The 12,071-nt window shown below is 41.7% G+C and overlaps 1 protein-coding gene across 3 annotated transcripts in view; it reads left to right on the forward strand.

Moving 5' to 3' along the window:
• Positions 1-12,071, forward strand: part of LOC115219982 (N-acetylglutamate synthase, mitochondrial) — a 197,742-nt gene that overhangs the window by 80,776 nt on the left and 104,895 nt on the right. For all 3 annotated transcript variants that reach the window (XR_003882394.2, XM_029790283.2, XM_036509438.1), the window contains exon 2: positions 4,580-4,652. The gene's annotated coding sequence lies outside the window, so the exon portion shown is untranslated. The remainder of the gene's footprint in view (positions 1-4,579; positions 4,653-12,071) is intronic.

Consider the following 12,071-nt stretch of genomic DNA (forward strand, 5'->3'; position numbering starts at 1 on the left):
AAGGCTATAGTAGAAGATACTTGCCCAAGGTGCCACACAGTGGGACTGAACCCGGAACCATGTGGTTGGTAAGCAAGCTACTTACCACACAGCCACTCCTACGCCTACGGTTTTATTTATTTTTTTACTGGATGTTTTGCATTTTCTAATTTATATTTGGTTTTTGTTATTTTTGCCAGCCGTTTTAAAGCATATTAATCCATTAGTTAATCTATGTCACCAGAACATTCGAAGGGTGTCAAGTGTTTTTCTTTTTTTCTTTCCTGTATTGATTTCCAGCACTTACCTGTATCGAAACGTGTCAAATGTTACATTTACAGACTTGAAAATGCTTATGCATATTTAAGGGTATCAAATGCTCTGATGTATTGATTTGTGTGTTAGGTACTCCAGCTATACTAAATGTGTTAAGGGGGGGGGGGGTGCTTGCAGTGTGGAACAACACCGATGATGATGATGACAGTAACATCACAACAAAAGAGAAGCCTAATTTTGGTTTCTTGATAACCACAAGGTCACAGGTGTGTACAAGAACAACAACATTTTGAGTGAATCAATCCTTCTTGTGTGAAAAGTGCATAGGTGTGACAATCCAGTTCTGGCCACTACTTGTTTCTTTGCGTTTTTTTACCTTGCTATTTACTCTGTTGGTCTCTTTGCCAAGCAGGTAAGATACACCAACGCCAGCTGTGAAGCAGTGGGGAAATGCAAAAAAGCACACGCACGCACAGAGGATTCTTTCAGTTTCTTATTTCTTTACTGCCCACAAGGGGCTAAATACAGAGGGGACAAACCAGGACAGTCAAACAGATTAAGTCAATTATATTGACCCAATGCATAACTGGTACTTAGTTTATCGACCCCGAAAGGATGAAAGGCAAAGTCGAACTCAGTGGAATTTGAACTCAGAACGTAAAGACAGACGAAATACCATTGAGCATTTCGCCTGGTGTGCTAACGTTTCTGTCAACTCGCTGTCTTCTTTCAAACTCTGTCAACTTGCCGCCTTCTACCAAAATAACTCATCCTGAGGAACAAAACTCAAAAGATGTGAGGTTCTCTTATAAGATTTGATACCAGAATATAGAAAAATATAAAATTAACCCTGAGAGCCATTTTAGCCAAAACCTCTACACCAGTGGTTTCCAAACTTTTTCAGGTTGTCGCCCTCTTGGCACCCAGGCCAGATTCCCTAGCACCCCTTCCTCCTACCCACCACAAATACAGGCCACTTTCTGCAGCAGATTAAAAGAAACTGTATTTCACAAATAAAACTTAAACTTAACCTATTAATGTATTTTTTTACATCTCTAGTCCCATTTTGGCCACCCCATTATCATCCCACTTTTCTTCAACCTGGATCTTTCCACTGCCCCTGAGAGGGCAGTACTACCCACTTTGAGAACCATTGCTCTACACTATTAACCTTTTAGCATTTAAACTGGCCATATTTGGCTAAAATGTTCCTGTTTTATGTTCAAGGTGGCCAGATTTGGCCTCTCACATATATAATGTGAGCAACAAGCTAGCCTTTGTGCCGATGGCACGTTAAGCACACCATTCGAGCGTGATCGTTACTGCGTTGCCTTACTAGCACTTGAGCTGGTGGCACGTGAAACATTCGAGCGAGGTCGTCGCCAGTGCGCTGGACTGGCTCCTGTGCAGGTGGCACATAAAAAGCCCCATTTGCGCGTGGCCGTTGCTAGTACCACCAAACTGGCCCTTGTGCCAGTGGCACATAAAAGCACCCTCTACACTCTCTGCCCTTCCTAATGCCGACCACTCCGAGAGTGTAGTGGGTGCTTTTAAAGTGCCACCAGCATGAGGTCCATTCTGGCGGTACTGGCAACGGCCATGCTTGAAAATGGTGTTTTTTTACATGCCACCTGCACAAGTGCCAGTGAAGCGACGCTGACAACAATCACGCACCAATGTTTTGTTCATGTGCCACCAGCACAAGTGCCAGTGAGGTGACGCTGACAACGATCATGCTCAAATGGTGCTCTTTGCGTGCCAGACAGCTGCTCTGGTAGTGATCCCTTTTGGATGGAGCTGTTAGCGCTCCACTGGCATGGGTGCCAGTCATCGAATTTGGTTCAATTTTGATTTCACTTGCCCCAACAGGTCTTTCCAAGCACCCCAACAGGTCTATTAATAAATAAACATTACATGTAACAGAATAATCTGAATGCCAAAGGACTAAGGTGTTCTGTTGCCTGTATTGTGAAACGGTTGCTAACTCACTGATTGTGGTTCAGGAGACTCCAGGTTCAATTCCTGGAGAGTGCAAATTAGTTTTTTTTTTTCTGTTTAAGACTGTGATCTGACAGAATTGTTAGCACTACCGACAAAATGCTGAGCAGCAGTTCATTCATCTTTATGTTCTGAGTTCAAATCCCACTGTGGTCACCTTTGCCTTTCACCCTTTCATCATCATCATCATCACCATCATCAACAACATTTAGCGTCTGCTTTCCATGCTGGCATGGGTTAGACTGTTCGATAGGAACTGGTAAGTCAGAGAGCTGCACCAGGCGCCAGTCATCTGTTTTGACTGGGTCTCCATGGCTGGATGCCCTTCCTAATGCCAGCCACTCTATAGGTTGTACTGAGTGCCTTTCACATGTCACCAGCATGGGTGCCTCTTCAGGATTGATAAAATAAAGTACCAGTCATGTACTGGGGGTTCACTGATATCAACTAGCCCTCAGAATTGCTGGCCTTATGCCAAAAATTTGAAATAATTATTATTAATATGCTTATTGAGTGAGAGAGCAGTGCATGCCATCAAAGTGACACTGGGGTAAAATATACGAAGCCCAGTATACCCATCATGACTACCTGTCTGAATTTTCTTTAGGTTGAGTAGACCATCCCGCTCAAAAGGTCCCTGAATAAGGGATTGTTTAAAGATGTTGAACGAAACACCAGAGGTGAATTATTCAAATCCCAAAGAATTCCTTTCAACAACGCTATGATGCTCCCCCACTACATCTGCTTGTGATCAGAGATGTACACATCGTCAGCTGATTAAGGTCAAACAACTGACAAGCAAATCTGTGGTATTGAGCAGAATATTTGCTGTAGCCCATCTTTTATACCAAGACAAAACTATGTACTTGATAACACTTCCTGGTACTGCATCAGGACATTTTATTATTATTATTATTATTATTATTTTTTTAGTGAGAGAGCTGTGCATGCCATCAAAGTGACACTGGGGTAAAATATACGAAGCCCAGTATACCCATCATGACTACCCGTCTGATAAGGGTACACCAGGCACATGCATCACAACCATATGTGCGCGACATGGTGATCTCCTAATAGATAAACAGCACATGACCTTGCAGGTGGGGCCCAGTTAGAATTTTCTTCAGATCGAGTAGCCCATCCTGCTCAAAAGGTCCCTGAATGAGGGTTGTTTAAGGATGTTTCCAAACGGGAATTATCCAAACCCTGAAGATTCCCTCTCAATAAATGGCTATGATGTTCTCCCACTACTTCTGCTCGTGATCAGAGATGCACATATCGTCAGCCACTAAGGGACATGCTCAACTGGTTAAGGTCAAACAACTGACAAGCAAATCTGTGGTATTGAGCAGAATATTGGCTGTAGCCCATCTTTTATTATTATTATTGAAGATGGTGAACTGGCAGAAATGTTAGCATGCCAGGCAAAATGCTTAGCGGTATTTTGTCTGTCCTTAGGTTCAAATTCCGCCAAGGTTGACTTTGTCTTTCATTCTTTCAGGGTCGATAAATTAAGTACCAGTGAAACACTCGAGTTGATGTAGTCAACTAATTTCCCCCCACCACCAAATTTTAGACCTTGAAAGGGTTATTATTATTATTATTATTATTAAGGCGGTGAGCTGGCAGAATCATTAGCATATCCAGTAAAATGCCTGGCAAAATTTAGTCCATTTTTATGTTCAGTGTTCAAATTCCATTAAGGTCAGCTTTGCATGTCATCCTTCTGGGGTTCCTGAATAAGTGCCAGTCGAGTACTGTGTTGGTATAATCGACCAGTTCCCTTCCACCAAATTTCAGGCTTTGTGTCTGTAGTAGAAGGGATTATTAATAATGTTACTATTTTTATGTTAAGGCAGCAAACTGGCAGAAACGCTTAGAACGCCGGGTGAAATGCTTATCAGTATTTCGTCTGCTGCTACATTCTGAGTTCAAATTCTGCCGAGGTCGACTTTGCCTTTCATCCTTTCGGGGTCAATTAAATAAGTACCAGTTATGCACTGGGGTCGATATAATCGACTTAATCCCTTTGTCTGTCCTTGTTTGTCCTCTTTGTGTTTAGCCCCTTGTGGGTAGTAAAGAGATAGGTAGTGCACCAGACTAGATACCTTACAGTATTTAATTTCATCTTTCTGTATGTTCTGAAGCTAAAATCTTGCTGTTGTTGTCCACTTTGGCTTTCAACCCCCTGAGTGCAATAATAAGTACCAGTAATACACAAGGGGATTATTCAATTGGCTATACTCATCTTGCCCATTTCAAATTTATAGCATTGTGTTGATAAAAGAAACTGGTTCCAATATTGTTGTTTTCTTTATTTTTCTAGGGTCAGCTGACTTGAAAGTATTTCCAAGGAGTTAAAAAAGACAATTTGCCTCTAACCTGTGGTGTGCCATAAGGTATGTAACTGTTTTTGTTTCTGTTCTTGAGTGGAGTTACTGTATTCCAAACGGCCTCTAAACATCCTCTGGTTATAAAGATGATGAAGTGATGGCTTAAATGATGCATTAGTTAATGAACAATTGACTGGAAGACACCATTGTGAAGTTTGATATAAAAAATAGACATACAGGCATGGTTGTGTGGTTAAGTAGCTCGATTTGCACCCATGTGGTTTAAGGTTCAGTCCCACTGTGCAGTACCTTGGGCAAGTGATTTCTGCTATAGCTTTAGGTTGACCAATGCCTTGCGAATGAATTTGTTCGACAGAAATTGTGTGAAAGCTCATTGTATGATATGTATATATGCTTTGCATTGCCTCACTAGCACTTGTACTGGTGGCACATGAAACATTCGAGCGAGGTCGTTGCCAGTGCCACTGGACTGGCACATAAAAAGCACCATTTGGGTGTGGCCGTTGCCAGTACCAAGCTGGCCCTCATGCCGGTGGCACGTAAAAAGCACCCACTACACTCTCGGAGTGGTTGGCATTAGGAAGGGCATCCAGCTGTAGAAACTCTGCCAGATGAGATTGGAGTCTGGTTCACCAAACCTCAGTCAAATCGTCCAACCCATGCTAGTATGGAAAGCGGACGTTAAATGATGATGATGTGTGTGAGCAGAGCTGGTAGATGGCAACTGAAAGTAATCTGTCGTGTGTGTGTGTGTGATATCATGCAGTGGCTGTAAAAGAGCATCACCATCATATAAGTGATGATGTTTGTTTCCAGCCATTCATGGGAAAAAAACTTGTCTAACCATGGGGGGGCGTCTTACCTTGCTTACAAACAGGTGAGAGTTGGTGGCAGGAAGGGCATCCAGCTGTTGAAAAATCTGCCTTAACAAATTGCGTCTGCCCCATGCAAGCTCCCTGTAAATGGATGCTAAATGATGAGAAACTGTATAATGTCTTATGTGATTTTCTTCTCGCACTAATTGTCAAATCTACACCAGAAGGTTATTAATTAAATCTAGATATTAGATAATTATTGATCCTGTATCTTCTTTGCTGGGTTTTTTTGCACAGCAACCAACAAGCTAATCCTGAACAATTTTAGAGTAAGCTTTTGAAATGATTTCACATACGGAACTTAATTAATTCTTGTCAAACGGTTGTATTAATTAATCAACTAATTGATTAGTTACGATGAGGTCAGATCTCAGGCTTACACTTTGGTGGATATATCATAAAGTTGAGTGGCAACATGCTGTATGGCAGACCTATCCAACCCTCACGTGCATGGAAATATGGACATTTTAAAACTATAGTGGTGGTGGTGATGGTGGTGGTGGTAGTGGTAGTTGTGGATATAGTGATGATGGTAGTGGTGGTGGTGGCGGCAGCGGCGGTGGGTATGGTGCTGATTGTGATAGTGGTGGTGATGGCAATGGTAGTGGTTGTGTCAACGGTGTGTGGTAATGGTGCTGGTAGTGGTGAATAGGATGATGATGATGATGATGATAGTAATGGTGGTGGTATGAGTGGCAATGGTAGTCATTTTAGGAATGATGATAATGGTATTGATGGTTGTTGATGGTAGTGGTGCTGGAGAAGATGGTGATCGGGATGATGGCCATGGTAGGGATGATGGTTGTAGTATACATGTGGTTGTTATGATGGTGGAGGTGGCTGTAGCAATGATGATAATGACAACTACAATGATGGGTCATGAGTGATGATGTTGAGTGATGATGATTGGTGGCATTGATGCTTATGCTAATGACTGATGATGATGGTGGTGATGGTGGTGGTGAGATAATGGTTATAATACTAATAGTGGAACTGGTGGGGGAGGAGGGGGTCATGATGTTAATGACAGCCGCAGGGGCGGTGGCAGTAGTGATCGCAGTGGTGGTGGTTGTGTGGTGGTGTGATGTGGTGGTGGTGGTGGTGGTTGTGTGATGGTGGTGGTGGTGGTACAGTGTGTGTGGGGTGGGGGTCACATAATGGTGAAATGGTGGTGGAGGAGGCAGGTTGTGGTCCTAATGTTTGTAATTGTGATGGCGGTGGGGATGTTGGAGGTATAGCAATGATTGTGATGCTGTTGGTGGTGGTGATGGTAGTGGTAGCAGTGGTGTTGGTGGGAATGGAGGTGGTATGGTGCTGACAGTAATGGTATTGCTGCTGTTGTTGTTGTTGTTGCTCTTATTCAACTATGATGAAGATTGTGAAAATGATGACGATGATGATGATGATGACAATCATGGTGGCATCATATGTAATTAGGTTTCCTTATCTAATCAATCATCTCAGTTTATTTGGTTCACTTGTCTTGGAATTGTCTTTTGTCTCCCTCATTCTTCGCAATACTGTCTCTCATTCTCTGTGATTCTGGCATTCCTCTTCACCCTTTGATTGAGTAGATGCTTAACCAATACAGTTCTAATCTCCCAGTACTTATATCAATGTTTCTATGCATTTACATGCATTTATGATATATAAATGTATGTGTGTGTGTGTATATATATATATATATATAATACAAATAAGAAAATGGAGAAACAAATTTAGTTTGTTCATCAACTTTCAGATATTATAATGTTGGATTATTTATTCATTTAGCAAAATGAGAACCTTAATAGCATACATATATATCTTATAATTCAATACATATAAGGTAAGAATACAAATTATAAAAATCATAATAAATTATTGAAATCATTAAAATCACTTCTTACAGCTGTTTCAGCCTATGGTTAAAAGTAGTTATGTATATATATATATATATATATATATATATATATATATATATATATATGTGTGTGTGTGTGTGGGTGTGTAAATGTATGTGTACACACATCCACATAAACACACACATATTTATGAGAAATGTTAATGTCTGTGTTTGCGTTCAGTTATAATGAAATAATTTTAGATTAATCTGATGGGTTGCCCTATACTTTTGTCGAGTACAAATTTGTTATTCTTAAATAATGTTATTGACAGTTACAGAAGTCCGATGATGGCTTTCGTGGCCACAGCTTTGAAGTCAATGTCAATGATTTTCTTGTTTAAGAATAACATATTTATGATTTCCTTGCCAGGGCCACTGATTAGCTCCCGTGCCGGTGACACATGAAAAGCACCATTTGAGTGTGATCGTTGCCAGTATCGCCTTACTGGCACATGTGCCAGTGGCAAGTGGAAAATAACATTTGAGTGTGGCCGTTGCCAGTGCCACTGGACTGGCTCCCATGCAGGTAGCACATAAAAACACCTTTTGAGCATGGTCGTTGCTAGAACCACCTGACTGGCCCTCGTGCCAGTGGCACATACAAGCATCCACTACACTCTCGGAGTGGTGTTGGTGTTAGGAAGGGCATCCAGCTGTAGAAACTTTGCTAGATCAGATTGGAGCCTGGTGCAGCCTCTGGCTCGCCAGTCCTCAGTCAAACCGTCCAACACATGCCAGCATGGAAAGCGGACGTTAAACAATGATGATGAGATATATATGTATGTAGCCACATGAATGTGATGTGCCACATCATGTTGATATGATGTAGCCCAATATCAAATGTAGCGTGTAAATGTAACACTTAAATGTTCTTGCGGAGGAGTAACCAGTGAACATCGAAGAATTGGCACCAAGAAGGAAGAAATATTATTTGTTTGTTTGCCTGACAGATAGTTAAAGAGACAGTAGAAATTCTAGTGATAGTGACAACAAGGTTGGCTCACTGGCTAGTAGTTGATAATGTAGAAAAAGATTGTCTGTCAGTAGAGAGTGAAAGAGTAAGGAACGCACGGTGCTAACTAGAAAGGAAGAAAGCATAAAGGTGGCATCACCTTTCTTGTGGCCGAAAGCCCCTTCGCTTGTTGAGTGAAGGGAAGTGCAGCTCTTGGTCATGGCTGATGCAAAAGAGAGTGTTGCTTCTTCATAGCTGACACAAAACAGAGAGAGAGAGATGGAAAATGCTGTGTTATATAAACTATGGTCAGTAATGTAGGTCAAACCTAAACAAAGGACTGACCTTTCCTTGACCAGCACAGGTCCTTGGGGGGTTGAGTGTTTCCCCATCAATCTTCTGGTGTGGAGATGCTTTCCTGCTTGTTTTGACAAGCAACAAGTGGGTAGATTTGGTTTCAAATCTCAGGCAGGGCAAAGCGAGGTCCCTACATATACATACATATGTGTGTGTGTGTGTGTGTACAAATATGTTTTCCATGTGTAATATTTTGTATTTGATACCCAAACTTTTATATTTAATATATCTAATTTGTTTATCCGCGTAATTGTCACTATATCGTGTGTGTTTGTATAAGAATATTTATGTAATACATGTACATGTATGTATAACTGTATTTATAATATGCATACATATCTATCTATCTGTATGTGTGTATCTATGTATATATATCGTCGTCATCATCATTGTTTAACGTCTGCCTTCCATGCTGGCATGGGTGGGACGGTTTGACAAGAGCCAGCCAGGCAGAAGCCTGCACCAGACTTCTGCAACTGTTTTTGCAGGATTTTCACAGCTGGATGCCTTTCCTAACCCCAACCACTCAGCAGAGTGAACTTAGTGCTTTTTACATGGCATTTACAAGGTGTTCCTGCTAAACTTGACATTTTGCATAAAAGGAAAAGAAAACACTTTATTCTGTCCAAAAATAAAATATTTAAAAAAAAAAATTTTTTTTTGATATCAACAAGTGCAGGATTAGCTTTCTTACCAGCCACATGGTTCTGGGTTCTGGCACCTTGGGCAAGTGTCTTCTACTATAGCCTTGGGCCGACCAAAGCCTTGTCAGTGGATTTGGTAGACGGAAACTGAAAGAAGCCCGTCGTATATCTGTGTGTATATATATATATAGACATATATATATATAGACATATATATATATATATATATATATATATATTCATAGACATATATATCATCATCATCATCGTTTAACGTCCGTTTTCCGCGCCAGCACAGGTTATATATATTATATATATATATCTATATATATATATATATATGTATGTGTGTGTATATGTTTGTTTGCCTGTGTTTGTCCCCCTAGCATTGCTTGACAACCGATGCTGGTGTGTTTACGTCCACGTAACTTACTGGTTCGGCAAAAGAGACCAATGGATTAAGTACTAGGCTTACAAAGAATAAGTCCTGGGGTTGATTTCTTTGACTAAAAGGCAGTGGTCCAGCATGGCCACAGTCAAATGACTGAAACAAGTAAGAGAGAAAAGATGATGGCTACGAGATAACAGTTTACTTGAAGTATCTTTCTTCAGCTTCCATCACAGCTCCAGAATCTGGTGCCTGCATTCCTCCTCACTGTGTCCTTGAGAAGATCTTCTCCTTCATCTTGGCCTTGGTCTTCGCAAGCAGAGTGGTTGGTGTTTTCTCAACTGTGCTCCGCATAGAGTAATCCTTGGGGTTACAATCAGGGGAATTAAGAGGCCAGAAATTGGTGCTGATGGAGTCATAGAAATTCTCTGAAAATCATTTCCGACTCTTTCCAGAGGAATGGCAAGGAGCTGAATCTTGATGCCTCACATATGGCCTTCCAGCAGCATTCCTCTCCGGTCTGGGTTTGACTGCAGTCTCACATTGTCTCACATGTATTGAGCCTAAGGCATCACCCACTCTGCAGACACATCCAAAGACCATCACAGTTTGAAGGAACTTGGTTTCCATATTTCTTTTCTACTCTAGGCACAAGGCCTGAAATTTTGGGGGAGGGGGCCAGTCGATTAGATTGACCCCACTATGCAACTGGTATTTAATTTATCAACCCCGAAAGGATGAAAGGCAAAAATCAATCTTGGCAGAATTTGAACTCAGAACGTAGCGGCAGACGAAATACCTATTTCTTTACTATCCACAAGGGGCTAAACACAGAAGGGACAAACAAGGACAGACAAACGGATTAAGTCGATTACATCGACCCCAGTGCATAACTGGTACTTAATTTATCGACCCCGAAAGGATGAAAGGTAAAGTCAACCTCGGCGGAATTTGAACTGGCATGCTAACGATTCTGCCAGCTCGCCGCCTTCCCCTGTCCATTTTGTTCATGTCACATATTACAACCTGTCCAGTGTTCACAGAGTATTGAGCAGCAGTCATGATGTTGACATTTTGATATCAGGTGCAAATCATCGTGACACAGGTAACTCTTTGCCAATATTCCGATGGCTTGCAGTTCTCCGTGTCAGCAAATTTTCTTCTCCATTACAACTTTAGTCCTTATTCTCTCCAATGCTGTCGACTATTCACCAATACATCAAGCTTTCCTTGAACAAAAAAAGGAGACATGACAAACTCAGCCTAAACTCCCTGTGTGTGTGTGTGTTAAAAGAAATGAAGTCAATTGTGGCCTAATGGATAAGGCATAAGCCTCCGGAGCTGAAGATTGTGGGTTCAAGTCCCATCAGGGTTGATATTCAAAGGTATAAATTTCCTGACTTATGATATATATCTTACTCTATTCTACTCAGAGCTTTATTTTACCATCCAACCCATGCTAGCATGGAAAACGGACGTTAAACGAAGATGATGATACTTCATTGGATGGGTAATGTCAGTGTATATAAATGACAGGGTATAAATGATTTGAGAGAAAAACCGAGTGCGGAGGGCATGAGATGTAGTGTGCCAGAGAGAAGACTGTGTTGGTATAGTCATGTGATGTGTATGGTTGAGGACAGCTGCATCAAGAAGTGCCGATCTCTAATTGTGGAGGAAATATGTGGGATGAAGTGGTGAGAAAGGATCTTCAGATGTTGGGCCTCACAGAGGGGATGACAGGGGACCAAGACTCCTGGCGGTTTGCTGTGCTTAAGAAGACACACACCAAGCTAAGTAGATACATGGTTGGCCTTGCATACAAGCATGTCCTCTGCATCTCCCTTCAGCCGAGTGTTCCTAATCTTCTGGGCTCGTGGGTGTTGGTGCCACATCTCCAGGGATACAGGCATCCAGTAACAGGACCTCCGTAATGCTATGATGGACCGTGAAATCTGGCGTAGCATGGTAAATTCCATTGTCTCGACCACGGTCGAACAATGATGATGATGATGGTGCCACATGAGCATGCATGATAGTGCCACATAAAAGCGCTCTTGCCAGTGCTGCGTGAAAACACCCTTCCTATCATCAGGTGGTTGATGTTAGGAAGGGCAGTGGAAACCCTGTTGAGACAGTCAGGGGGCCTGGGCAGCTCTTCAACTGGCCAGCCCCTATCAAACCGTCCAGCCCATGCCAGCATGGAAAACGTATGTTAAGTCATAATGATGTGTGTGTGTGTGTCTACAGTTATGTAATAGTGTTAAAATATGAAAAGACACATCTTCACACACACATACAAGTACCAAAGCCATATCAACGTTATATATAACCATGCACCATCACCAGAATCCACGTTCCCG

The sequence above is a fragment of the Octopus sinensis genome, linkage group LG15 (genome assembly GCF_006345805.1).
Source record: "Octopus sinensis linkage group LG15, ASM634580v1, whole genome shotgun sequence".
NCBI lineage: Eukaryota > Metazoa > Mollusca > Cephalopoda > Octopoda > Octopodidae > Octopus > Octopus sinensis.